Source organism: Protopterus annectens, chromosome 5.part0, assembly GCF_019279795.1.
Source record: "Protopterus annectens isolate FY-2018-M chromosome 5.part0, PAN1.0, whole genome shotgun sequence".
NCBI lineage: Eukaryota > Metazoa > Chordata > Ceratodontiformes > Protopteridae > Protopterus > Protopterus annectens.
Genome location: NC_056735.1, coordinates 1607526798 through 1607554071, shown reverse-complemented (window position 1 = coordinate 1607554071; position 27274 = coordinate 1607526798).

Here is a 27274-nt window from a genome sequence, read left to right as displayed (position 1 = left end):
AATACATGAGTATTACTGACCTGCCTCATGTCGCAACCTTGTCAGGTAACTGATGTGGGCCTCCTGGTTCATGGCCCACTCCATTGCAACTGTGGGGGACATAAGAGGAATATTTAGCCATACCTATCCATGATATACCTGAGCTGGCAATTATTACACACATACTGGGGTGATACTTGCGCACAACTGGAACATCCCCTGCTGCTCTATCCTCCTGGAGCCACTCCTCCAAGAGGTCCCCCTTACGCCACTTCAGGTCAGCATAGTTGTGCCTGACCTGCTTACCAGTTCGGGGTATGGCAGTGGCATTGATGAGGTCATGGGCGAGATGGTCAAAGGCCTCCACCTTATATTGGGAGCCCTGGTACTGGCCCTGCAGCAGTCTCTGAGCATAGTCTTTAACTAGGAGTCTTGCCATGACCTTGGACTCCTGGATACACCAGTGCTGCACCCAGAAGCACACACCTTCTCCCCTTACTGCCATAGTGCCAGCAAGGGGAAGCTGCAACCAGTTATGAGATGTATTCCCGCCTATTGGGTTTGTTTAAAGGGGCATAACACTGAGCACATTGAGTTAACTGGCCTACACATTGCTTACACCTCCTAAGCTGGCCTTTGCAATGCTTAGCATTGCTTAAATTAGACTTTGCATTATTTTTTTCTTTTTGGCATTGATTTCTTATTCATTACATCTTATATATCTGCCTGGTATCCATGATTAATGTGTATGTACACTTTATGGGGTCCTTGTGTTTTATTGGGGACTTCAACACTCTATTACAATTGCACTTCACTTCTGGGCTTGCTGCTGTACTCCAGTTCACATATTTATGTTATCTAGTGGGTTATGGAACATATGACTGCATACTGATTCCTGTCACAGGTTCAGTTTGGTTTTACTATGGTGAGGACTTGTTTGCTGATACCTCATTCTTCTGCACTTCTGTGATGGCATGGTGGTTAACTACTGTGACTATGGTGTATAGGGTCCTGGGTTTGAGACCTGCATGGTTGTTTATTTTGTTAATGGCCAGAACAAGGGCCGTTGGATACAGAGTGATTAAGGCACTTTTGAGCAGTTGTAAGTGGGTTTGCGCGACGGTAAGCACTGCTAACTTGCCGTTACATCTGCTTACAGATAGTTAGCTTTAAAATTGCTTAACCAGTGTAGGCATTGCTTACCGCCACGCAAATGGGCTTAAGCCCACTTACTAGTGCTTAAATATGCTTACTATTGCTTATGTGTGCTTAAACCTGCTTACTAGTGCATTATTCATTATGACACTGACACCTCACATGTGCATTTACTGCAGTACTCCACTTCATGAAAATATGTTATTTAGTGGGCTATGCAACATAAATATTGCTCATAACATGCTTATGGAAAGTGCTGCAGTAGGACTCAAACCAGGAATGCCTGCTTGTAAGGTGAATGCTCTGCCCACTACACTATTGCTATACTGCTTCATTTGCATATATCTTCCTTGTTATCCTCTTCAGCCATTTAAGCTGTATTAACCGTAGCTAAGCGATGGGCACACTTACGCACCTACGGTTAGCTTTAATTGGATTTTTAAAAAAATAAATTAAGGGTTTCTTCATTTTAATTATTTATACTGTTGCTGTAGTACACAAGGGGGACTGTTAGTGGGAATATGTGGTCACCTGTGAGCAGTCTCACTCATTTCATACCCCTTTCTGCTGTTCTTCATTGCAGAGGCGTTTTTATTCTGACAGCTCTGCTCTCAGACATGCCCCCTGCACTCTTACACGTTCTGTGTAAGCCTATGAGCTCAGGCAGCACGCCTCATTATTATGCATGGCGCGCTGCGGTCCTGCTCCTAAACAGCCACCTCCATGCAGGACTAAGCTAGTCCTGCGTGGAGGAATAGTTAATCTGGGGGAATGTTTTAAATTAGAAAATCACTATAGTTTCTGAATGCACAAACAATTTACATCATATTTAAAACTAATTTACAGTTTCAAATCAAAAGTTTCTGTCCCAAATAAGTGACTTTCGTTCATGCACTTACTTATTTTGGACATCACAAGGTATGCCTTGCTTTGGAAATTCTTAAGTGCAAATTTTTTGCTAGCTAGGCATACCTCATATTTGCCTATGTCAGACTTCTTTGTTACCACTTGCAAAGCTGATTCACTTTCAGATTTAAAACTATTCATCCCAAACCATAGTGGTTTCAGACTTTATCAGTCATCATCATATTGATAACATAATTATTCTGAAAAATTTAGAAAGAAAAACAGACACCTACTAAAATGGTGGGCAGTTTGCCAGCCAAGTTCTGTGATGTAGCCAAGTACCAACTAGTGTTTCTTAATGGCAGCCAGTTCCTGGACTATCACTACACCAGCAAAGAAAGTGTCACTGTATGTTTCAGAAAATCCGTTTTACGGCACTACCGCTCCAGTCCAAATGTGATATAAACACTGCACACAAATGAAATCCTCTCAAAGTAAAATAACATGCTTTTACCGAGATGCAAGCTCTTCACATTGTGTAATATTACAATATTTCCATTAGTACTGACAGACATTTGACTTATAACAACTGCTGCTTTGCTCTCCCCTGAAATGTAAGGAGTCCCGCTTTATTTAGATTTGACTGCAGGCATTTGCCTCCTGAATATTCATGGTATCTATCTTCTCTTATACAGATTGTCAGCAACCAATATGGCAGAAAAGAAAAACCTCTAGCTCCTGAAATGGGAAGCTTCTTGCCCAGTACCACAGTAATGCAAAACCTGTTATTCTATCAATTTTCTAAGTTTGTAACAGCAATATTTTAAAAAAGTGTCCTTATTTTTGGGCTTTTGACCCTCCTCCCCCATTATTTATGGCTTTGTCCAGATTTCTTGCTCTAAGAGGTTGAAAGGTATGCTATGAGGTAAACTTTCAATAAAATAGAGACAATACAAATTCAGATTGGTTTAGCATACATTTATGTGGTCTTTTCATTAAACTGTGAAGCTGATAGATACAGTCCCAGAATCAGATTTTGTTTTTATACAACAGTTGAAGCTGATTGTTAAAGTACTGAATTCGATTTTGACACTCTTGAGGATTAACGTCTAATGATATTTTTGATAAATAAAATTGAATTGATGACAGTACCTAAAGCATACTCTGCTGTGCAAACTGATACATGGGGAACTTCTCAAGCGATCAAGATTAGTAAGTAAACTTTAAATTCCCTGTGTTTTACAAAAAGACAGAACCTTTAAACAGCAACAATCCATCTTGTTCTTCACACTTGCTTCATACAAATATCCCATGTTATAATATTTAAAAAATTACTAGGCATGGTTGTCAAAGTAAAAAAAAAAACAATATTGCATCAGATTTCAAGTGAAAGAAGTTACATTAATTTAATGAAATAGTACTTCTTGGTTCAAGGTAAGAAAAATGCAAACAGCTTAATTTATCAATAACAGTCTTTAAATCTGAAAATAAAATAATGTAATTGTTAACATAACAACTAACCACTTTAATGTTATTTCGCAAAACCTTTGGCTGAGTTTAGATAAAGAATATATAAGCACTCTGAATTTATTTCTTTTCTATTATTTTTATTTTCCCGGTGGTTTTCATTAAACTATTTGATCCTATTATAAACCAAGGCCTGCTTTTTACAAGTTGTCAATTGATTTTATTATTTGGGCTATTTAAGACTTCTCCTTTAGAATACACGTTAACTTCAATACACTTAAAGCTACCATTTTAACAGATAACCAGGAGTATATTGTCATTTTACCAGAAAAATATATGTTTTTCAAGATTGTATCATCAGAATAAATGTGTCAGAATTCAAACACTACAACAAGAACAAAAGCATAAGACAGATAGCTTTTCTTACCAACAGTGTATAGTAAATAATGTGGCCAAAAGCATTTTTCACAAGCTCCACACCTGAGTGAAATGCACATAACATAAATCTAAAGATTGAGCACAAAGTGAGTGGGTTTTTATGGAGGGATATTTAATGAGGAATTACTTCATTTGCACCTCTGTCACTTGGTGAACCAGACCTAATAAACACCATCGATCGTTTGATGTCAACATGAAAAAAAAAATCACATTTTTGTTAATACATTTTACTTAACGAAATGAGAGAAATGCTCAAGGTAACAGTCACACTCATCTCTCAACCCCTTAGATGAAGAAATATGGAGAAAGCCTAAAATAATTGAGGGAACAAAGGCTCAGAATAGTGACACATTTTTTTTTAAATAAATGCTCTTATAAACTTAGAAAGTTCCCAGAATAACGGGATATGTGTTAACATACATTTAATGCAGGATATGGATATGAAGTCTGAAACTCAAATGCATGTAATTATTTAGTGACCTCAATCCTCAGTGATTTACCAGAAAACCACAATTTTTTTGAGGAGCAAACTAAAAATATGATGCAAAAATCAGGACAGTTGCTAAGTATGGTCACACATTAGAGGCATCACCATCTGTTTTTTGATTTTTATTTATTTTTATTTTGCATTTGTTGACTGGGATAGTCCGACTGGATAACATGTCCATTTTCTAGCAGGTGGTATGAGAAAATGCTTAACTTTGTAGAGGGAGCCAAGTTTTTTAGTAACGGTTTTGATAGTTTTATTGACATGCATATCAAATTTAAGGTTGTTATTGATTATAACTCCCAGGAGTTTGGTTTGGGTGTCAGGGGAGATAATGGTGCCATTATTAGCTGTTATTGTAAATTGTAGTTGAGAGGACATGGGCGTGGATGAGGAGAGAAGCAGCTTAGTTTTGTTAGGGTTTAAGATCAGCTGTCTATTAGATAGCCAATTTTCCACAATGCTGAAGGTTTTTTGGGTTAGTTAGTGCAGATTTGTCTGAGAGTTGGCTGAACAGATCAAAGTGAGGTCATCTGCGTACTGAATGCAGGTAGCATTTGGGATAACGGTGTGAAGGTCATTGATGAAGATGGAGAAGAGAAGGGGTCCTAGTATAGAGCCCTGGGGAACTCCTGGAGTTATAGGCAGATGAGTAGAGAGCTTGTCCTGCCAGAGGACTGCTTGTTGTCTAACGTGCCGATAAGCTTGAAACCATTGGAGAGTGTGATTATCTAAGGAGAGGGCCTTCATAGTATGGATAAGTAGTTGGTGGTTCACCATATCAAAGGCCTTTGAGAGATCTAGAAAGAGAGCAGAGGATAGTTTGTGGTTGTTTCTATTGTGGTTAATAACACTGGATAAAGGAGAGCTGTTGTGGTACTGTGGGATGGCCAATAGCTTGTTCTGAATAAGATAGTACATGAGTTGCTTATGGATGCATTTATCTATAATTTTGGCTAGTGGTGACAATATAGCTATGGGTCTGAAGTTAGACAGTTCATTGGAACTTCCTCCTTTATGAAGAGGTATAACATGTGATATCTTCCAGATAGAGGGGATGGTAGCTTTGGAGACAGTTCTATTGATCAATATAGACACAGGGTGGGCTATAGTGTCTGCAGCGTTTTTCAGATACTCTGCAGGGAGGAGGTCAGCTGCTAAAGTGTTAGGTCTTAACTTCTTAAGTAGGGTTCGAATGAGTGATGTAGTAATAGGTTTAAAGCTAAAGGAGAATTGGGCACTGGGTGTGGCAAAACTGGGAGCATCACTGTCGGGAGTAAGTCGATAGGCTAGAGATTGAATAGTCTCAGTGAAAAAGCTATTGATGGAATTTTCAATATCCTCTGGAGATTTGAGGTTAGAGGCAGAGGGGGTTGGAGTGGTAGTTTGGCCTGGGTGAAGAAGTTTGTTTATACCAACCTAGAACTTTTGAGGGTTGTTTTGGTCTTCCTCTTGCAGACGGCAGTGGAAGTTTTTTTTTTGTCTAGTATTATAGACTTTTTTGGCGTCATTCCTTAGCTATCAGTATTTAAGGTGGTCAAATGGGTTTTTGTTGAACACCAGGTTGCCCATGCATTATTTCTGAGTGAGATTTTAGATTTGCTTTCTTTAGAGAGCCATGGTGCAGTTTTTGTTTTAGTTCTTATAGAGCGGACAGGAGCATGAGCATCTAGGATTTCTAGGAATTTGTTATTAAAGTAAGCTAATGCTTCTTCCGGATCTCTTTGATCTCTGTAATAATTAACTTCAGTATCCAAACTACCACATTTAAAACGTTCCTAATTATAAAATTTCACCAAGCAAATTTGTCTAGATTTCTAGCATACCCAAAACTTTAAAATTGGAAAAGCACACATGGGGTCGGGTAGTTTTAGCAGTAACCGTTTTAGTAGTTATTGGAGAGTAAGCTAATGGGTGCGCCGCTTGTTTCACCTATAAGGATTAAATGCTTTCTGACATAGATCTAGCCCTTGACCTTCCTTCTGTCTCAAAAATGTGGAACACTAACTCTCATAATGTCTCGATTTCTTCAGTGATCCCATGAAGACAGATTGTAGGCACAACGTCTGCAAGTAGTGTATTGACACTTGCTGGGTTGGCTTGGAAAAAAATGTTATCTGTCCTGAATGTAGGGCTGTTTTGTTAGGACAGCACACATTCTGTGTGAATAGAAAACTTGCCAAATGCCAACACAGTCATGGTTGCCAAGTGCTTTATTGGTATCTGAGAGAAATGCAATAAAGATACAGTGTGCTGTAAATTTATATACATCAACAGCCGCTGCAGCTCTTCTGTGAAACAAATGCTAAATACTTATGTGTGGCCTCTGTGAACTGTCTAAGGAGCACAAAAGGCACAAAGTACTTCATGGAAGAGGCAGTAGAAGAGTATAAGGTACACAGTTATCAGTTTTTGTTAGCGATGCACTTCAGTTTACATTGAACTCAGTATATGCATTACGCCATGAAAATTGACAAATAATTACCCATGTATACTATTGCTTATAAAGTAAAGTTGTATGTATAATATTCTCCCAAGTCCCTCAGCAGGATCAGGTTGCTACAGAAGCAGTATTCTAATAGTAAGTAAAATGTTTATCGTGTTAACTTTTTTTTAAGCTTACTCAAAAATAAAATTGGAATTTGAAGAGACACTTGAGAATTTGTGGCACCCCATTATTTTGCCCTCAAAACCATGAAATACCAAGGAATTCAGTACAGCTGAGAGGTATGACAAATAATCATAAACAACTATATATTATAGCACTCTATATTCCCCCAGACAATAATGGTATAACCTTGGAAACATCCCAAACTGGATCTCGCATACAATTTCTAATGAAAAGATAGTACTAGGTCACATTAATTTTGATTGGCAGATTATCGACACAAAATACCATCAACTAGCATTAGCCTATTTGGCCTGACTCAGCTTATTTCCTCTCATACATAGTATAACTGTCCCAAAAACAGTGTCTGATTCAACTAATTATGTCTCCAGTGGCACCCTCTCTGATTCCCTCAGTGACCACCTCCTTGTATATGCAAACAAGCTTAGTACCCATCATGTCAAACAAAACTTACTTAGAACTTTGTGTAATCTCACTAATTTTAACCCTGATAATTTTTATAGAATCCTATGCTCCATTAACTGGTATATTCTCAAAAATATTCCACGTAACAAAGCTGTACACAAATTTAACACACATTTTCTGAAAACTCTCAATACTCTGGCTGCAACTAGAAAAAAACAAGTAAAGAATAACCATTCTTCATAATTATCCACTCACAGCAGGCATCTAATGCAAGAAAGAGAGAGGGCTTGGAAAGAATGGTTAAACATAGAACTCTAAAAAAACTAAAAATCTTTAAAAGAATTATGTAACCATATAAAAGCAGATTAACTCAGACTAGAAAATCTACTACAGTAACCCCTTACTAAATCAGTGTGCCAACCATAAAAAATTCTGGTTTTCTATTAATAATATACTCCATCCTGGAACAAGCACCACTTCTGATACTGCCTCAAATAATACTCCCTTTAAAATATTGGCTCATTTTAACATGCATTATTTAGAAAACATTAAAGCTCTTATTAAAATTTTTCCACCTAACAATCCTAACATGCCGTGACAGGTCTAGCCACCCAGCAGTGTGAACTTTAGTTCTAGATGATTGTCACTGCTGAAGTGACACCCTGACCCCATATGTAAAAATGGGAAATGGGGTTGTGGATGAATGGATGGATAGAATCCTAACATGCCTCTCCTCAGACATCAAACACCCCCTTTCACCTTAAAACCCATCCAGATCTCATACATGAAATGATTCTCCTTAAACTGAAACCTGTTATCTTTCAGTAGATAGTATCCCATCAGAATACCTCAAGCTAGCTGCTAGCTCTACAGCCTAATCTGTGTCTGTCCTAATTAACAGACCTATCAAGGAATCATGCGTTCTCTCTCTATGAAAAAAATGTCTTCATCATCCCCCTTTCATAAAGATATAAGCAATTTCAATCCTATTTCCTGGAGAAGTGCGTTCATGAACAACTACTTGAACACATCTTTCAAGAAAAGCTCCTGACCTCCACACAGCATGGTTTTAGACCCACCCATAGCACTAACACACCCTTATTAACCTTCACAGATACTGTTAATGCCAGAGGCGAATGTAAACTTGTTTTCTTTATATTCCTAGATCTCCCTAACACTTTTGATCTAGCAGCTCACCAAAAACTCCTATATGAACTGTATTCCCTAGGGCTACCACAAGCCTCATTACTATGGTGTAATTGTTACTTAACCAATAGATACCAATCTGTTAAATAGCTCTCCACCTTTTCACCCTTTCTTCCTTCCTGATACTACTGAAGTTGGCTACAGAATAACTACCTGCTACTAAATCACCAGAAATGAAATTACTCCTCTTTTTTCCCCAAATCCCATTTCCATGAAAATACAACTTCATAAGTTCATAGACTAGTACTTGACTTACTGCCCTTGTGGGCCATTTTACACCTAGCCAATTATCCCATGTGGGAATCCAACACTGCACCTTGTGTCTGAAAGGTAAACACCTTAACTACTATTACAACCTCCCACCATTTTTCTTCCTTAAATAATACCATGATTGAAGTTACCTCACATACAAAACTACTTGTAGTGACAGTCGATGAAAACCTTAAATTTGATTTACATATCCACACTGCATCAAGAAAACCCATCAATAATTTGGTGCCCTTCATACAGTAAAGAAATTCCTTACAAACTCTGCCAATGTAACTCTAGCTACCACTTACATCTTACCTTCTCTCCTACTGGAGCCCCTATCATGACCAACCTACAAGCCTACCTTAGTTCTGAACTTGAAAAATGATACAATAAAGTTGTCAAACTTGCAAAAAACTTTACCAGACCTACCGCTGTTTATCACTAAAAACACGTAACTGGCTCAAACTCCCTCACTGCCTGTCTGATACCTATCTCATCTTAACCCGCAAAATCATTTATACCCCATTTATCTGCCTAGAAATTAGCTCCCTATTCCAATAGTATCCACCAAACCATCCCCTCTGATCAGATGATCAACGACTGCTTACCATTTACAAACCACAAAGGGCTGCTGGGGTCAATTTCTATTCCAAAAATGTTGATAGAATTTGGAATAAAATGTGTATATCAATTGGGTCTATCTTATACCTTCATCTTTTCAAACCATTACTAAAAGACTTTCTTTCTGCCTCCTGACTTTGTCCCTGCTCCTTATCAGGAACATAATTTTTCCTGACAGCCTTCATCTCCCCCTTAGCACTAAATAACTTAATCTGCTTATCCCCTTCTAATACCTCACTTTACAGTAGTCCTTTAACTACTATTCCTTCTTCTCCTTAAAATATTTGAATTACTGTTCCATCTCAACTATTAACACTTAAATTTGCGTATTCCCTATAATACTTCACTCTAATATATATATTAATTTAATTGCCCTTATGTATCTTATACATCACTCTTTTATCTGGAAATTCTCGATCCAAAGCTTTTATATTAATGTTTGTGAATATCAACAGAAATGTTATTATACTGAAGACTATGCTATGTATTCACTGAAAGTGCATCATAAAATTTGTTATTGTAAATACTGATTGCATTAAATATGTTACCTTGGAACTTTTCTCCTTGAATTGAAAAGGGCACCTGTGCCCACTCAAACTTTCCTGGTAAAGAAAATGTCAGTAAATAAATAAATAAAACTCAAGGTGAGAATGCCAGCAATATCTGTGGACATGAGCCATAAAATAGAGCAATGAAATTAGCAAGATAAAAAAATATAATAGAATAAAATTGGAAAATATTTCTGCGTTCTAATGTAATAATTGGCCTTGATGGTGTGGCACCATATTTCTTCTATAAAAGGCACATGAATATTAAGGAAAACTTGGAAACAAAGAGTAGAAGTGAGGTAGTTCATCACAATGTAAATATATATTTGAAACTACAGAATGTAAATTAAATTAGGTACATTATTTATTTAAATTTGAACATTATAATTGTGATACAAAAGGTGTTGACTATTTAGCATTCTCTGATTTCTGCAATTCTTTCTATGGGGGAGACTAAGCATTACCAATACAGAAGGATATACAAACACTATTTTGAAATTATTAGATGTAATGTTAAAAATGTCTTATACAAACACACACAAGAATGCCCACATTATAAGAAGTTCTTATTTTTAGTTTTGGAACAGAGTCAGGTAAACCCCAGTGGTGGCACCTGGGAATTAAAATCAGAGTCACGTGTTGCTTAAATGCTGTTGAATTGCAAGGTAAAAATGAAAATATAAGCATCATCAGTGTACTTGAGATGCATGCTGCCAAATTATATAGACATGCCTTATAGGGAATATTAAATAAGTCTGTTTCTTTTAAAATATATTTTAATAGCTTGACCATAGATGTGTGATTCTTGACTATTTATTTTATAATTTTCATATTTATTTATTTTTTGTTGTTGGAGAATATTGCAGCATAGTTTATGCTGTATGTATATATATATATATATATATATATATATATATATATATATATATATATATATATATATAAACATGCATATTTGAATCTCTAGTATAGCTATAGTCTTTGCTAGCTGTTTGTTCAATTCTGTTTTCTAATATTAAGAACAGACATTTGCCTATACCATTTGTAGTGACAAATGTCAGTCATTACAGGGTTAAGATGATGACTTTCACACCCTACAAAGTGCCTGGTGAAGGAAGGCTCTGGAATTTGTACTGTGATGGATGGATAAAGTTCTGCATTGATGGGTAATTAAATATAGGTTTGGATGTTGGTTGCAAGCACCTGACATTGAAGGAGAGTGATAGAAGAATATGCTTGTAGCACAGGTTCAGTTTGTAATGGGGTGAATCTAGGTTTTATAAAATCAGTTCTCAGATGGACATAGCAGTCAGTACTGTGGCTTTGTTGTAAAACACAATGGTGTTTTAATCTTATGGATGTGTCCATATGCAAATTGCACATCAAAAACTGAGACTCCACTCCTTAACTGACATTTTGTATTAGCAGTAAGATGGAGTGGTAGCACAGACCAAAAGTAAGAATTTTTCATACTCAAATATTCTTCTCTTGATGAAGTATCAGTACGCTATAACATTATAAATAAAAAGAATATTGATATAATTATAAGGGGAATAATGTAATACAATAATACATTACTTTCTGAGTAAAAATGGCAAATTGTAGGACTAAAAGATGTGCATGCTTTTTACAAATCCAACTGGAAAATGCTGTATTATGACTAAGGAGATAATATGACCTGAGTCGTACAAGGAAAATAGATTTTAACAGTCAAATATGTTACTTTTCTATGTCAGCAAAATTCAAGATTAGACATACACAGATTATTTCCACTTCTACCAGTCGGTAATAGTTTGTGCAGCTTGTATGCATTTTTCATGTTCTTCCAAGTGCCAACTGCATAGCTATCAACCAATCAGGGACACATTTCAACAGAATTAGGGAGAAATCCAGAAATAATAAAGTAAACTTTTAAAATATTAGTTTATTAAACTGAGACAATGACAGAATACGAGAATGAAAATTAATATACATTTTCTGATGTAAAAGAAGTCTATAACTCTAATTATTGTCATATTTATTAAATGTAATACACCACCTTTTTTCCAAAAGTCACCAGTTTTATGAGGGATCGAGAGAGATAGAGCTAAAATTTGAGTCAAAATCAGCAACATCCCATAAAATCAGGGACATTTGAGAAATATGACTGTCAGTTACATATGAATGAGTAAAGCTCCTACAATAGGTGGAAATGTTTGTCTTCAAAGGAAGAGTGTGGAAAGAGTTTGACAATTGCTGAAGGACAGCATATTGATAATATGAAAAAACCCTACAATTCAGGCAATTTATTTTATTCAGGTTTTATAGTTAACTGTGAAAAGATTAGCAGATGCTTGGCTACTACAAGAAATCAGAGTAACTCTGGGGAAAAAGAAAGAGCCATGCTCTGGATATAGCATAAGAAGGCTATGTCTCAGACTTCTGCAATTTTATTTTAAATTAAAATCGAAAATCATTTGTTTCCTTATGTCTAGTCATATGGAAGGGATGTCAAATGGATTCTAGAAAAGGAAGCTGTAAGACAATATTGTACAACCAAGGCAGGCTCAATGACAGCTATTTTGTGGTATAACAGTAGAATATATGAAAAAGCACTTAGAATGATTCTGATATATCATTGTATCACAGAATATCAAGATATAATAAAATCACATACTTTTTAAGTTTCATATTAGAATTTTACTTTAATACTTATGCATCAGCAACCTAAAGAAAAAAAGATTCCCCGAACAGTAGGAGATCATACTTTTAATTCATTAGACTCCATATCAGATACAACATTAGTGAAAGAATCTGCAACGTAATTGAATTAATCTGAATTAGTATTTCATATTTGGCTTGTTATACCTTTCTTCTTTAGCTATTTTTGCAATATAAATATAGTTTGGAGATTTAATAGTATCTAATTATGTGTAGTGGTAGCATTTGTGAGTGTAAATGTGCTCAAGTGTGCAGTGTATGCATGGTTTACTATGGTGTGTATAGTTTATCAAATGTAGAGCTGAGTTAGTAGAGTTGTGTTTTAGTGCTGTTGGACTAAGGATGTTATTTTGAGGAAGATGAGTGTTTCTGGAGTTTACTGTTGAAAGTTTTTGATATTCCAAAATATTGGTATTATAGAGTGAGAATATGTTGGTGAGTAGTTGTGGGATAGGATTAGAGGAAATGCTAAGGTAGGGGTATATTTAGTATTGTGAGCATGTGTTGATGTGTGTGGTATGTGTCCAAGTGTTTCATGTAGTGATAGTTTTAACAGAAACAGTTTTTTGTAAAACATGTTGCAGTTTTGTGATTGGGGGAATGACCAGGGTTAGGGTTAGCATACATTACTATTGGTGGACACCCCTGTACATCTATACTAATGAGTGCTAATCCTAACTTCAACCATGCCCCTAACCCCGACCCTGCAAATTACCTTACAAAAACACTTTCTGTATCGCAACTATTTTGATAATTTTGAACTGAATGAATTGAAGGATTTGAAGGATTTTGGTTAGGGCATCACAAAAGAACACTGTTTTCCTTTCGCAATTTTTTAAATATATATTTTTTATGGCAGTTTTGTTTTTTAAAGTGAATCTATAAATTGTATGTGCTTTGGATACTTGTTCAGTTTGGTTATTTATCATACACTCATAGATATATTTAAAACCTTTCTTAATAGTAAACTGACTATGCTACACCTCATACAATAAAGAAAATAAAGTCAATTTGACTGTGATCAGGAAATGTTTCTTTTAGATTTCATCAGCCTGATGTAAAAACTACATCTTTATCCTTAAATATATATTCAATTAAGTCATGTAATATAAAGTCATGACTTAAAACATCTTCTAAACATACAATTGACTTATAAAATCTTTATCTTAATGAATTCCTCTCCTTCTAAATAATCTTAAAATTTTGAAAAAAAATTCTCATCTATGCCTAATTCTTGTTCTGCGATTGAGGTTTTCATGCTCACCAATTTATTTAGGTCATGTGGTAAATAAGCTTTTAACCTGATCTATTATCTCATTTTCATTCTTTCTAATTCATTTTTAAACTTTCCCTTCTTTCAAGCAGCTCTATTCTGTCCAAAACAAAAAAAATGTTAACCTTTTTCCAACCCCTACATCTTTCTGTATGACTAACCTGTACATTCTGTGAATGCTGATGACCACCCCACAGTGAGGAGAAGGAGAAGAGTGTACAGACCCAGGGTAACCTACCAGGGGCTACATGAGCTGGAGATAGTGGAGCACTATAGGGTGGACAGGAACCTCCTAAAGCAAATTGTTGAGTTGTGCCGGCCACACCTCACACACAGAACCAACAGAGGGGAACCCATCCCAGTGGACACCAAGGTATGTGTAGGCTTAAGAATATAGCCACAGGTACCTTCCAAAAGACAACTGGGAATATCATGGGGATCTCACAGGCATCAGCATCCAGGGTACTCCACCAGTTCCTGGATGCCATGTTAGCACATGCCGGTGAGCGCATATAGTTCCTCAACACCCATGAGGCATTGACCAGCAATATGCGTCTCTTCCACCAAATAGCAGAATACCCTGAGGTAGTGGGTGCTATAGACTGCACGGGCATACACATCAAAGCAACACCTGGTGAGCATGGCAGGGTCTACATAAACCGCAAGGGCTTCCCCTCCATCAACTGCCAGCTCATGTACGATGCCCAGGGCATTATCTTGAATGTGAGTGCTGGCAGCCCTGGAAGCTATCACGACTCCCACATCTGGCATATTATACAGCTGTAGCAATCATTTGCCAGTGGGGACATCCCATACGGCCACCTAATGGGGGATGCTGGCTATGCACCGGAGGCGTGGCTGATGACAACACTCAGAAATGCACACACACCTGAACAAGAACTCAATAATGAGGCACACGCACAAACCAGAATCATAATACAGCATGTGTTTAGGATGGTCAAGTCATGGTTCCACTGCCTGGGCATATCCGGTGGAGCCTTGCAGAACTCTCCAGCTACATGCACACAAATGTTCATAGTATGTGCCATGCTACACAATATGATCCTGTAGAAACAGCTGCAACAGGAACAGCATGGGGCAAGGCCACACAGCCCCCGACCATTGCCAAGGCCATCACAGGCACAGATGGACTTGGAGGATGAACTACCTGAGCCTGCCCATGTAGGCAGAAGGAGCAGTGGCGGCTGGTGACTTCAAATCACAGGGGGGCTGCAGGAGACAGCTGAATGGGTGGGGTCAAGGGGAGGGGTGTGGTCAACCAGAAAGGGGAGGAGCTATGCACAAAACCACAAAAAACTAACTTTAATTAAATACGCTGCCCTGGGTGGCAAACCATCATTATGAAAGTCCAATCAAGACAAAAATAAGTGTAGAAGAATAAAAATATTTCAATGCATTGGTTGCATGACAGCTTACTTAATATCTAGATGGAAACAAAAGGTTGTGAGGCATGAAAAAATAAATTACTTTTTAAATACATTACTGGAATGCCAGTCAAAATCAAGTATAAGAAAAACCAGAAGCACTCAACTCAAACCACTTCTCCTTGCACTGCAGTCCTAATTATAATATATTCAGCTTTATTAAAGTACCAAGTAACATGCTGAAAGTAGAAATCTATGTGATGCCCCCACTTGTAAAAATGTTTCTTATCCAAAAAGACCTGCTGCCTGACAACTTGTTTCATGGGGAAAACATGATAAAAGTAAAAATGAAAAGCAAACAAGAAACAAGCTCAAGATACATTGCTTAAAGGATTACTGTACAGGTTATGGACCACACATGATTGGCATTCTGTTTAGTTTACGGGTAAAGTCTGTAGAGATGACTGGAAGTCTCCAACAAGTGTAATGAGCTTTTTAAAATAATGGAATCCTGTCCTTTAATACCCAAGGCTTATACATTATCTAGTCAAGTATTCTCTGCATGGCAACAACAGAAAGGCTTTCAATGTTGGCAATTCTTTAACAGTATGCTTATTAAAGCTTACTTGCATCTTACGATCTCAGACAAGCTTACCTTATGGTCATTAAAGCATTGCTACTTAAAAACACAGAGCAACAGGCACTTTGTAATAAGCATAAATCAACAGTACAAAAATATGACAGAAACCAGACCATTCTGCAAAATCAAGGACAGATGAAAAACCACTGTAGTACTTATGCAGTGTGTCCTCCCCATCCAAGGTAGATACAACTACTCCTTGCCTTGCTTGGACACATCCAGAGTCACTACATGGGGGAGTGGGGTGCAACAAGCATGTCACAATTTGAAATCTCTCTGGCTGACTGTGATGGCCCTGACACATTTGTCATACCTCTCAACCTCAAGAGCAAGAAATCTGGACAAAGCCATACACAGAAGTGGAACAAAGGCCCAACAATAAGGACAATTTTTAAATATTGCTCTAATAAACTTAGAAAGATAATAGAATAGGTCTTGCATTAGTATGAATTTTCTGGAGGGTATAAAATCTGAAACTCAAATGTCTGTCATTTTCTAACTTCAGTCTTTATTGATGTCACTAATTTGCCAAAAAACACAACTTTATGAAAAATGGACAAAAACGTGATGCAAAAATATAAAATAGACACACAATACAGCTGCTACCTGTCAAAGAAGGGACACTTTAATATTAGTACTGCTACCTTGAGCAGCTGACAAAATATAAAATAATCTACATGCATTTCAAGTAATCTATAACTTTGATTATTACAGTTATTTCTTAATTGTAAACCCTCCATGTTTTCTTCCAAAATTGCTATTTTGCGGAGGGATTATAAGGGGGAAGAGCAACATTTTGAGCCAAAAATTGGGGACAGTTGAGAGGTTGGCTATGCCTAATTCTATAAAGCAATTTATTTGCATGTACCTCTCAACCTGTTAATGCAGTAAATCTGAACAAGGCCAAATATATTGGGGGCACATATAAACAGTACTAAAATTGCTCTTGTATAAATTGAGACAGTTGATAGAACAGCTCTTACTTTAACATGCATTTTTCTGAAGGTTATGAAGTCTGAAACTTAGAGTGACTTCTGGCAAATCATTTAGGAATTAAAACTACAAATTTTATGAACAACAAACCAAAAATAAGAAGCAAAAATCTATTCATTCTTTGAAAATCTGGACAGTTTGGTGGTATAGTTCAGCTGGGCCTGTCTGAGTTTGCTGCCCTTCCCCCCCTGACAAAATAATGGTTGAATGGAGCCTCTGCAGCCATTCCAATGAACCATTATACTTGGCTATTTCACTCCATTTACCATAAACACTAATGTGCATACTGCTTTACTTCTATGATGAGTTGGACTTCATTTGAAAGTTTTATTTTGTATTTTACAGCACAAACACTAAGTCATCTGTTAAACAAAGCAATGCAGTCTCACAATGAAAACTTAGCATTAAAACTTCTCTGCCCTTGAAACTCACATTCATTGAAACAGCATTGAAACCCACATTCAAAGAAAATACATTTTGCCAGTGGCAGATAAAGATTAATTTTGGGCTGTTTTCGAATCATAGGCTCCTTGCATATGAAACATACATGTGCTCTTTGATACACCTTCCTCATTGTACTAAAATTATATTCCTTGTACAATACAGTACACTTGTTACAGGGTGTTTTAAATTTGTTTTGAACATTTTTTCCAGTAAGCAATGAAACAAACCATATGCACCCATAATGGCAAAACTGCCCAGTTGAGTACATTTATCATAAAAAAGTCTACTCAGACTTCCACAGTCCACCATTATTAGTAAATATACACAATTCTACAGTCCACCATTATTAGTAAATATGCACAATTCCACAGTCCACCATTATCAGTAAATATGCACAATTCCACAGTCCACCATTATCAGTAAATATGCACAATTCTACAGTCCACCTTTATCAGTAAATATGCACAATTCTACAGTCCATTATCAGTAAATATGCACAATCTCTGAAGTCAGTCATCTAAATAATTCCACATTAAAGAAATCTGTAACTAATGAAGCGGTTGCTGCTAGCAATCACCTTTATATTTCATGGTTTCATCGAAAAATAAAGTGTCTGTTGCCCCTCAGGAATAAATTGCCTATATTACATTAAAAAAATGATAAGCTAGTAATAATATTGCAAGAGGAAATGGATGGCAAACTGATAACGAACTAATAGTTAGTATCTTCACCAAGGAGAACATTCTCAGTACGGCAGCATCTACCCCTTGTGGGAGTAGAACCCACAACCTTCTGCATCAAAAGCAAGTACACAGCCTGTTGTGCTATAGTATTAACTTGGTAAAGCACTAACCTTCTATTCCCCTGCAGCTCTCAGTTCCTTGTAAAATCTACTCAATACTCAACTGCATCTCAACTTCGCAGCTCAAGAAAACTGGAAAAAGCCAAAATGTATTGGGGGGGGGGGTCAAAAGCCCCAAAACAGGGACACATTAAACATTGCTTGTATAATCTTGGAAAGTTGCTAGAATAAAATGTTGTGTTGCCACCATATATTTTACTGCCAAGGTCCCTGAGCAAAAAACAGTCAGAGTAACATACCACTACGCCACATCAGCTGCTTTGTAAAAGAGAGGAAGACTGAAACTTAAATGGCTATCATTTAGTGAATTCAGTTCTCACCATAGCTGTCAACCTCTTAGTACAAAACACCTGGACAAACCCAGTAATGAGGGAATACAGCCCTCAAACTTATTCAGTGAATTCAGTTCTTGCCATAGCTGTCAACCTTAGCACAAAAACCTGGACGAAGCCAATAATGGGGGAATACAGTCCCAAAAATAGGGACAAATTTAAAATATTCATCTTATAAACTTCGAAAATTGCTAAAAAAGGTTGTGCTACTATGTATTCTGAAGAACATGAAGTTGGAAATTCAAATGCCGGTCAATTTTACTGCGGACAGAACAAAAACAATTTTCAGCAGAGACGCAGGGATTAAAACTGCAGACACATCTTTGTAAAATGGCAGGGAACCAGAGCAAATCCACACAAACACAGGCAGGAGATGCAGACTCCACACAGAAGCCACCCCAACCAAGAATCAAACCAGAAAACCTATAGCTGTGAGGCAACAATACTACCACCGCACCATCAATTATGCAAGGAATTAAACATTCAGAAACCTGAAGTCTGAAATTCAAATGCCTGTCAATTTTACTGCGGACAGAACAAAAACAATTTTCAGCAGAGACGCAGGGATTAATACTGCAGACATGTCTTTGTAAAATGGCAGGGCACCAGAGCAAATCCACACAAATATAGGGAGAAGATGCAGACAGAAGCCACCCCAACCAAGAATCAAACCAGAAAACCTATAGCTGTGAGGCAACAATACTATCACTGCACCATCAATTATGCAAGGAATTAAACATTCAGAAACCTGAAGTCTGAAATTCAAATGCCTGTCAATTTTACTGCGGACAGAACAAAAACAATTTTCAGCAGAGACGCAGGGATTAAAACTGCAGACACATCTTTGTAAAATGGCAGGGCACCAGAGCAAATCCACACAAATACAGGGAGAAGATGCAGACAGAAGCCACCCCAACCAAGAATCAAACCAGAAAACCTATAGCTGTGAGGCAACAATACTATCACTGCACCATCAATTATGCAAGGAGTTAAACATTCAGAAACTTGAAGTCTGAAATTCAAATGCCTGTCAATTTTACTGCGGACAGAACAAAAACAATTTTCAGCAGAGACGCAGGGATTAAAACTGCAGACACATCTTTGTAAAATGGCAGGGCACCAGAGCAAATCCACACAAACACAGGCAGGAGATGCAGACTCCACACAGAAGCCACCCCAACCAAGAATCAAACCAGAAAACCTATAGCTGTGAGGCAACAATACTACCACCGCACCATCAATTATACAAGGAATTAAACATTCAGAAACCTGAAGTTTGAAATTCAAATGCCTGTCAGTTTTACTGCGGACAGAACAAAACCAATTTTCAGCAGGGATTAAAACTGCAGACACGTCTTTGTAAAATGGCAGGGCACCAGAGCAAATCCACACAAAGACATGGAGGAGATGCAGACTCCACACAGAAGCCACCCCAACCAAGAATCAAACCAGAAAACCTATAGCTGTGAGGCAACAATACTACCACTGCACCATCAAATATGCAAGGAATTAAACATTCAGAAACCCTTAAGTCTGAAATTCAAATGCCTGTCAATTTTAACATTTTTTAATCAGGACAGTCTGACTTGGAACAAATAAACAATTTTCAGCAGAGGCCCAGGAAGAAATAATGCAGACATGTCTTTGTAACATGGGAGGACACAAAAGCAACCCCACACAAACACAGGGAGAAGATACAGACCTCACAACGAAGGAACCCCAGCCAAGAATCAAACCCAAAAACCTGCAGCTGTGAGGCAACAATGCTACTACTACACCATCATATATCAAGCATTGCAACATTTACAAACCACAGATATTATGAGGAACAGATCAGATCGAATATGAGGCAAAAATCTGAAATTTTTTTACAAATGGTGGTGGGTAGGGAACTCAAGTCTTTAACACCTGCATACAGGGTACAGGGTTCAAGCCTGAGGTATTCCCTACCACACCACCATAAGCACCTGGGGCATTTTCACACACACACACACACACACACCCCCCCCACCCCCCTGTAAAACATAAGCACCATACACAAACTCCAGTAAAACATAAGCACCATACACAAACTCCAGTAAAACATAAGCACCATACACAAACTCCAGTAAAACATAAGCACCATACACAAACTCCAGTAAAACATAAGCACCATACACAAACTCCAGTAAGGTAAAATGCACCATACACACAAATAAACATTGTAAAAGCACCTTACCTGAATATATCCAGCTAACGTACATCCTTCCCGCGCAATACTGAAAGACCCGCGAGATCCTAATGCTCCTTGATCCCTAATGGTCCTGCTGCTGCTCTTGCAGTCCGGACACAACCCATAATCCTGGCGAGTCTGTCCACAGATGTGCCGGACTGCCTTGAGCATGTGCATAGACCCGACAGTAGTCGGGACTACTATTTCAAAAATAATTTTTTATTTTTCATCATTTTTCTTTCTATTTTTTATTTTGAGGGGGCTGCAGTCCCCCTGAGAAGGAGGCATGCCCAGTATGCCCATGCCTTGGCAAAGAGGCAATGCATAGCACCTACACTGACACAGTAGGGACCTAGGGAATTACACCTCTCTCTGACTCGCACATACAGTTAAAAGGATGCCAAACATGACACTACCTGTGCTTTACCATGTATAGGGGGTTTACTATGTGCATCTGACATAGTCAGCCCTCCAGCACTGTCCTCAATATTGGCACAGCCAGAAGATAAGTTACTCTTCCTATCAATTGCTGAATGGAGTAGTATGTTCTGATAGTTGTATCTATGGTATGGACATGAGCATGCCAGGGAATTGGGTGGCTGAATGGGATGGCAGCAGATAGTGGACACCTATATATGCAGCATGAAATCCATAACAAATACTGGTGTCAACATCCTTGGCAGTACTAAACAAGGTGACAAATCCCACTGTAGTACATGTGGTGGCCCAAATGTGTGTCCATAGGACACACACATGCATGTCAGTGAGGCTCACATACCCACCACCAGCCTCAGCCAGCAGGATAGGTGTAGATGACCATAATGAAAAGCAGGGCTAAGGCCTCCAATTGATGGCAATGGTAAAGAGCCCCCTTCCAGACCTACACAGACAGACTACAACAGGTCTGGCAGTTGTATGCTAGTTCTGAAGGGTAAGAAGTCTGCAACTGAAATGTAGGTCAATAAAACCTAAGATCTGTACTCTATTTATATGCCTCCAGTCTGCATGATAGGTCAGAATACAAAATAAAATGGAAGCCAACAGAGTACCTGAAATACCAGGACAGTCATAGCAAATGTTTAAAGTCATCAAGTGTCCCCCCCCCAATCCTATGCAGAAATGCAATAACATGTAAATGTGAGGTGTAATAACAGTGGAGTACAGATTACCAGAGCTGGCCCAATCTACAGGATAGATTGTTGTATGTGTACATTATGCAGGGGTCCATGTGTTAGGTTGTCATGTGTTCAATATTGTGCGGATGTGTTCAGCGTGTAGGCATGGAGGGTTGTGTCTTGGTGGCCTATGGGCAGTACTGTGGATGACAGGGCCATGTTCCAACAACTGCAGTGCCAACCACAATGCTTCTCAGCAATACCCATGTCAGCAGTCGTCCATTACTCACTGTCCAGATGTCAATATCTGTCACCATCTGAAAGATGGACATGCCATGAATGTGGGCCCATACATACACACAGTACACAGGTGGAAGTACCCTAGACAGAGTACATAATATGTAACTGTCAACTGCACACAACTTTGGAATTGTACATACAGGTTAGCAGCACATTAGTTGTCTGTGTAGTATGGAATACTGATATAGTCTGGCCAATCACTGGCAGACCACAAAAGGCACAGTTATGAATTAATGAGAGACTGTCTATATACCTGCACAAGGCAACATAAGGGGAATGTCCCATGTATATCTGTGAGTCAGGTGCAAGTAGCTTCCATATCACACATCCACTCAGCTCACCCCACCATCAGCCACAGGTTTATCACAGGTCATAGCCTTGCTGTTGGGAATGAGTACAGTATGACCCCACATCTGTATGGGAATACCCACAGAATGCAGCATGCTAAAGAGGTGTCCCATGCAGTTGTGTCCATAGCTGTAAGCATCACCTTGCCTGCATCCAGACCAATGGATTAATATGGACAGGAACTATTGCCATTAATGCCTTGCACACTCTGTCACCCCAGGGGAATCCACTGGCTCACAGCCTGGAAATGCAGGAGGGACAGAATGCACTGGCCTGCTACAGATTGCCTGCATCACTACCAAATGGCCTACAGTCCTCTGTCAAAGGCCTGTGCCTTACCCGTAGTGCCAATGTATGGTATCTTATGGGGTTCCAACTAACAACATAACACAGTCAACAGAACACAAATGCAAGGCCATGTTGACAAATCCCAGTAGCATGCCCACCATGTCCTACTGCATGAACTGTGGACCAACTCCTAAATACCACTAGGATGAAGGGCCAGCTATAGGGATACATGTCAGATATCACTCGCATAATGTTAGGAAGAGGATAGAATAACAGAGTGGGGGGTATAGAAGCATGGATGTTATGGAGTGTTTGAAGCCTGAAACTCTGATGTGTGCCCATACTACCCCTGCCTGCAAACCCAGTAATGGGTAGCTAGAAACCTACTCATAAACCACAATGTGAAGAGGAACTGACCAGATATATGAGCCCTGCCTCTGGGTAACCTGGGTGAATCTGTACAGCTGAGAGGTATGGCCACAGCAGGATATGGCCATTCTGTTATGTTGATATATGTACAAAAATGGGATCCTCAGCCACCATAGTACCAAGGTGCTGGACCATTTACACAGACCCATCAGCAAGTCTCTGCAGCTACCCCTCCAGAATTGCATGAGTGTGCAAGAATATATAGGCTGCAGACCACAATACTGGACACAGCTTCATTCATCTTGTATTTCCCAGGAAATAACTTTGAGCAAATAAGCATATCTGTCAGTAGCTGATGACATAATACATTACAGTAAAACAGTACATATGTCTGAATATCTCTTCTAACACCAACCATGTAAAACAAGCAGCACAGACAGCAATAGTTACAGTATCCCACTATCTGTCCCCCCTTTTGTGACTCTATATTGCCAACCTATCTACAGATATCCTTGCAGAAACAGGTTGCTAGCTGTAGGTGTAGAATACCAAACCCTGGACTGGAGTACAACCCTACCTGGAATGAAGTCACACACTCAGTACAGAGGGTCATACTGGGCATGCTCCTACACTTAGAGAAATGAAGCCCATGTCTGACAACACAGTGGACTATACATATTTGTCATTCACAGATGTCTGCACACACGCACCAAATTGTAAACCATTCATGCTTTGCACACACATTGGATAGGAATACTAACACATATCCAAGGCCAACGCACTATAATGTGTCAAACATACACACACAGAGATATGGGGAAAAGAGGGACAGACGGTGACAGAGAGATTTCCATTATGTGGCCTGTCCCACCCACCACACATCCAATTGGCTGATATCACATGATGTGCTGATGTTAATCACTGCAGACATTCCTTTTGGTAGCCCTCAGCCCTATAGTGTCTGTGGTGCTTGTGATAACTGTGTAACACAATAGTACAAATCAGTATTCATCTAGCGTTTGTATACCCAGTCCTATCAAATGTAAAGCTGTGTGTGACTGAGTGTGTGTGTGTGTGTTTCCAGAAGAATGATTTATGGCCCATTCACACAAACTGCACTTCCCATTGCCCACTTTAGATCTCCTGCTGATGTCAGTCACCTTGAAATAACCCTCTGGCCAAGTCTCAGCCATATGAGCTATGTGGCACTTGTGATAAGTATGTAATACTGTAGTATAGAAAACTAGTGTGTGTGTGTGTGTGTGTGTGTGTGTGTGTGTGTGTGTGTGTGTGTGTGTGTGTGTGTGTGTGTAGATGAGTGATTTTGAGGCCATTCACACTCACTACACCTCCCATCGCCGTACTTTAACATGTCTGGTGATGTCAGTTACCTTAAAATAATCCTTTGGCCAACTGCCAGCCCTATAAGCTCTGTGGTGCTGCGATAACTGCATAATACTATAGTGTAGCATACTAGTTAGGTAGGAGTTCTAATCCCAGACATGGCAATTGTGAAACTGCATGTGTTTGTGTAGCATACTAGTTAGGTAGGAGTTCTAATCCCCAAGATGGCAACTGTGAAACTGTGTGTGTTTGTGTGAGAGAGTGTGTGCATGTGTCTTTGATGATGTTATGGACATTCACACTTACTACTCTCCCTTTTAGCACTGGTGCTGATGTTACTCACCTTGAAAGATACCTTTGGACAGCTCTGCAACATATAAGTTCCATGGTGCTTGCGATAACTGCATAATACTATAGTGTGGCATACTAGTTAGGTAGGAGTTTTAATCCCAGACATGGCAACTGTGTGCATTTATGTGAAAGAGCATGTGTGTCTTTGATGATACCTGATTTCATTTACATACACACTTAATACTCTCCCCTTACCCCTCCTTTAGCACTCCTGCTGATGTTACTCACCTTCAAAGATACCTTTAGACAGCTCTCCAACATATAAGCATTGTGGCACTTGTGATAATTATGTAATACTATAGTGTAGCATACTAGTTAGGTAGGAGCTCTTATCCCAAACATGGCAACTGTGAAACTGTGTGTGTTTGTGTGAGAGAGAGTGTGCATGTCTTTGTTGATATCTGATGTTATGGACATTCACACTTACTACTCTCCTCTTACCCCTCCTTTAGCACTGCTGCTGATGTTACTCACCTTCAAAGATACCTTTGGAGAGCTCTTCAACATATAAGCTCTGTGGTGCTTGTGGTAACTGCATAATACTATAGTGTAGCATACTAGTTAGGCAGGAGTTCTAATATCAGACATGGCAACTGTGAAACTGTGTGTGTTTGTGTGAGAGAGAGAGTGTATGTGTCTTTGATGATACCTGATTTTATGGACAATGACACTTACTACTCTCCACTTACCCCTCCTTTAACACTGCTGCTGATGTTACTCACTTTCAAATGTACCTTTAGAGAGTTTTCCAGCATATAAGCTCTGTGGTGCTTGTGATAACTGAGTAATACTATAGTGTAACATACTAGTTATGTAGGAGTTCTAATCCCAGACATGGCAACTGTGAACTGTTTGTGTGCGAGTGTGTGCATGTCTTTGATGATATTTGATGTTATGGACATTCACACTTACTACTCTTCCTTTAGCACTGCAGCTGATGTTACTCACATTCAAAGATACCTTTGGACAGTTCTCCAACATATAAGCTCCGTGGCTTTTGCAATAACTGCGTAATACTGCACTGTAGTATACAAGTTAGGTATACGTTCTAATCCCAGACATGGCAACTGTGAAACTGTTTGTGTGTGAGTGTGTGTGTGTGTCTTTGATGATACCTGATTTTATGGACATTCACACTTACTACTCTCCCCTTACCCCTCCTTTACCACTGCTGCTGATGTTACTCACATTCAAAGATACCTTGGCACAGCTCTCCAACATGTAAGCTCCCTGGCACATGCCATAAATGTGGAACAATGTAGTAGCAATAATTGCATAGGAATGGGTTTGAATCTTATCCATGGCAAGTGTTTGTGTGTGCACATATGACTACATACTGTACCTCAAAGATTTTGGCCCCATTTACACCCAGTACACATCTCAGTGCCTGAATTTCACAGTCCTGTAGATATCATCCAACTTAGAAGTATCTGTTGTCAACCCTAAACCATGCAAGGTCAGTGGTGCATGTGGTAAATGCATAACTTAATGGTTCAAAAATATTGTTAGATAGAGGGTTGAATCTCACCCCTGGCAAATGTAAATGTGTATGTAGGTTAAAATTATTTTTGGGATCTCTCACCCACTACATCACCCAATGCCATTATTTAAAAGAGCTGGTGATGTTCCTTACCTTAGAAGTACCTTGGGACAACATCCATCCTATAAGCTCCGTGGCGCATGTAATAAATGGGATACACTGTAGTAGCCATACATAGTGAGGTAGGGGTGTGAATCTCAGTACTGGCAAGTGTGTGTGTGTGTGTGTGTGTGTGTGTGTGTGTGTGTGTGTGTGTGTGTGTGTGTGTGTGTGTGTGTGTGTGTGTGTGTGTGTGTGTGTGTGTGTCTGTCATCAGTGTCCTGTGTATGGGTTGCTGTGATTGTGTAATAAAAGGATACATTCTTGGGCATGTTTTGCGAAATTATTATGTTGAGGACCTAGTATATGTCACATAGTTTAGACAGTGCTTGGTGACATGCCTAGCAGCTCAGTGTATTTACCTAGTGTGATGTTATGTCCAGATATTTGTCAGATGTACTGTTGCCTGGCCACCACATGTGTTGTGTATTTCTGAAAAAGCAGTGGGATGCTGTGAAGATGTATGTCACTAACTAGTGGGAAGTATGTGGGCTTGGGACCTCTTTTCCTCCAGTTAATATGTGTTAGGACAGACAGGAGAGTGTGAATGCATCAACTGTGTGAGCATATCTACGCCGGTATTTGTGATATATCCCCATTTTCATGGCTGTAAACATTCTCTTTGTCAGGCTTGGCCCACACATCG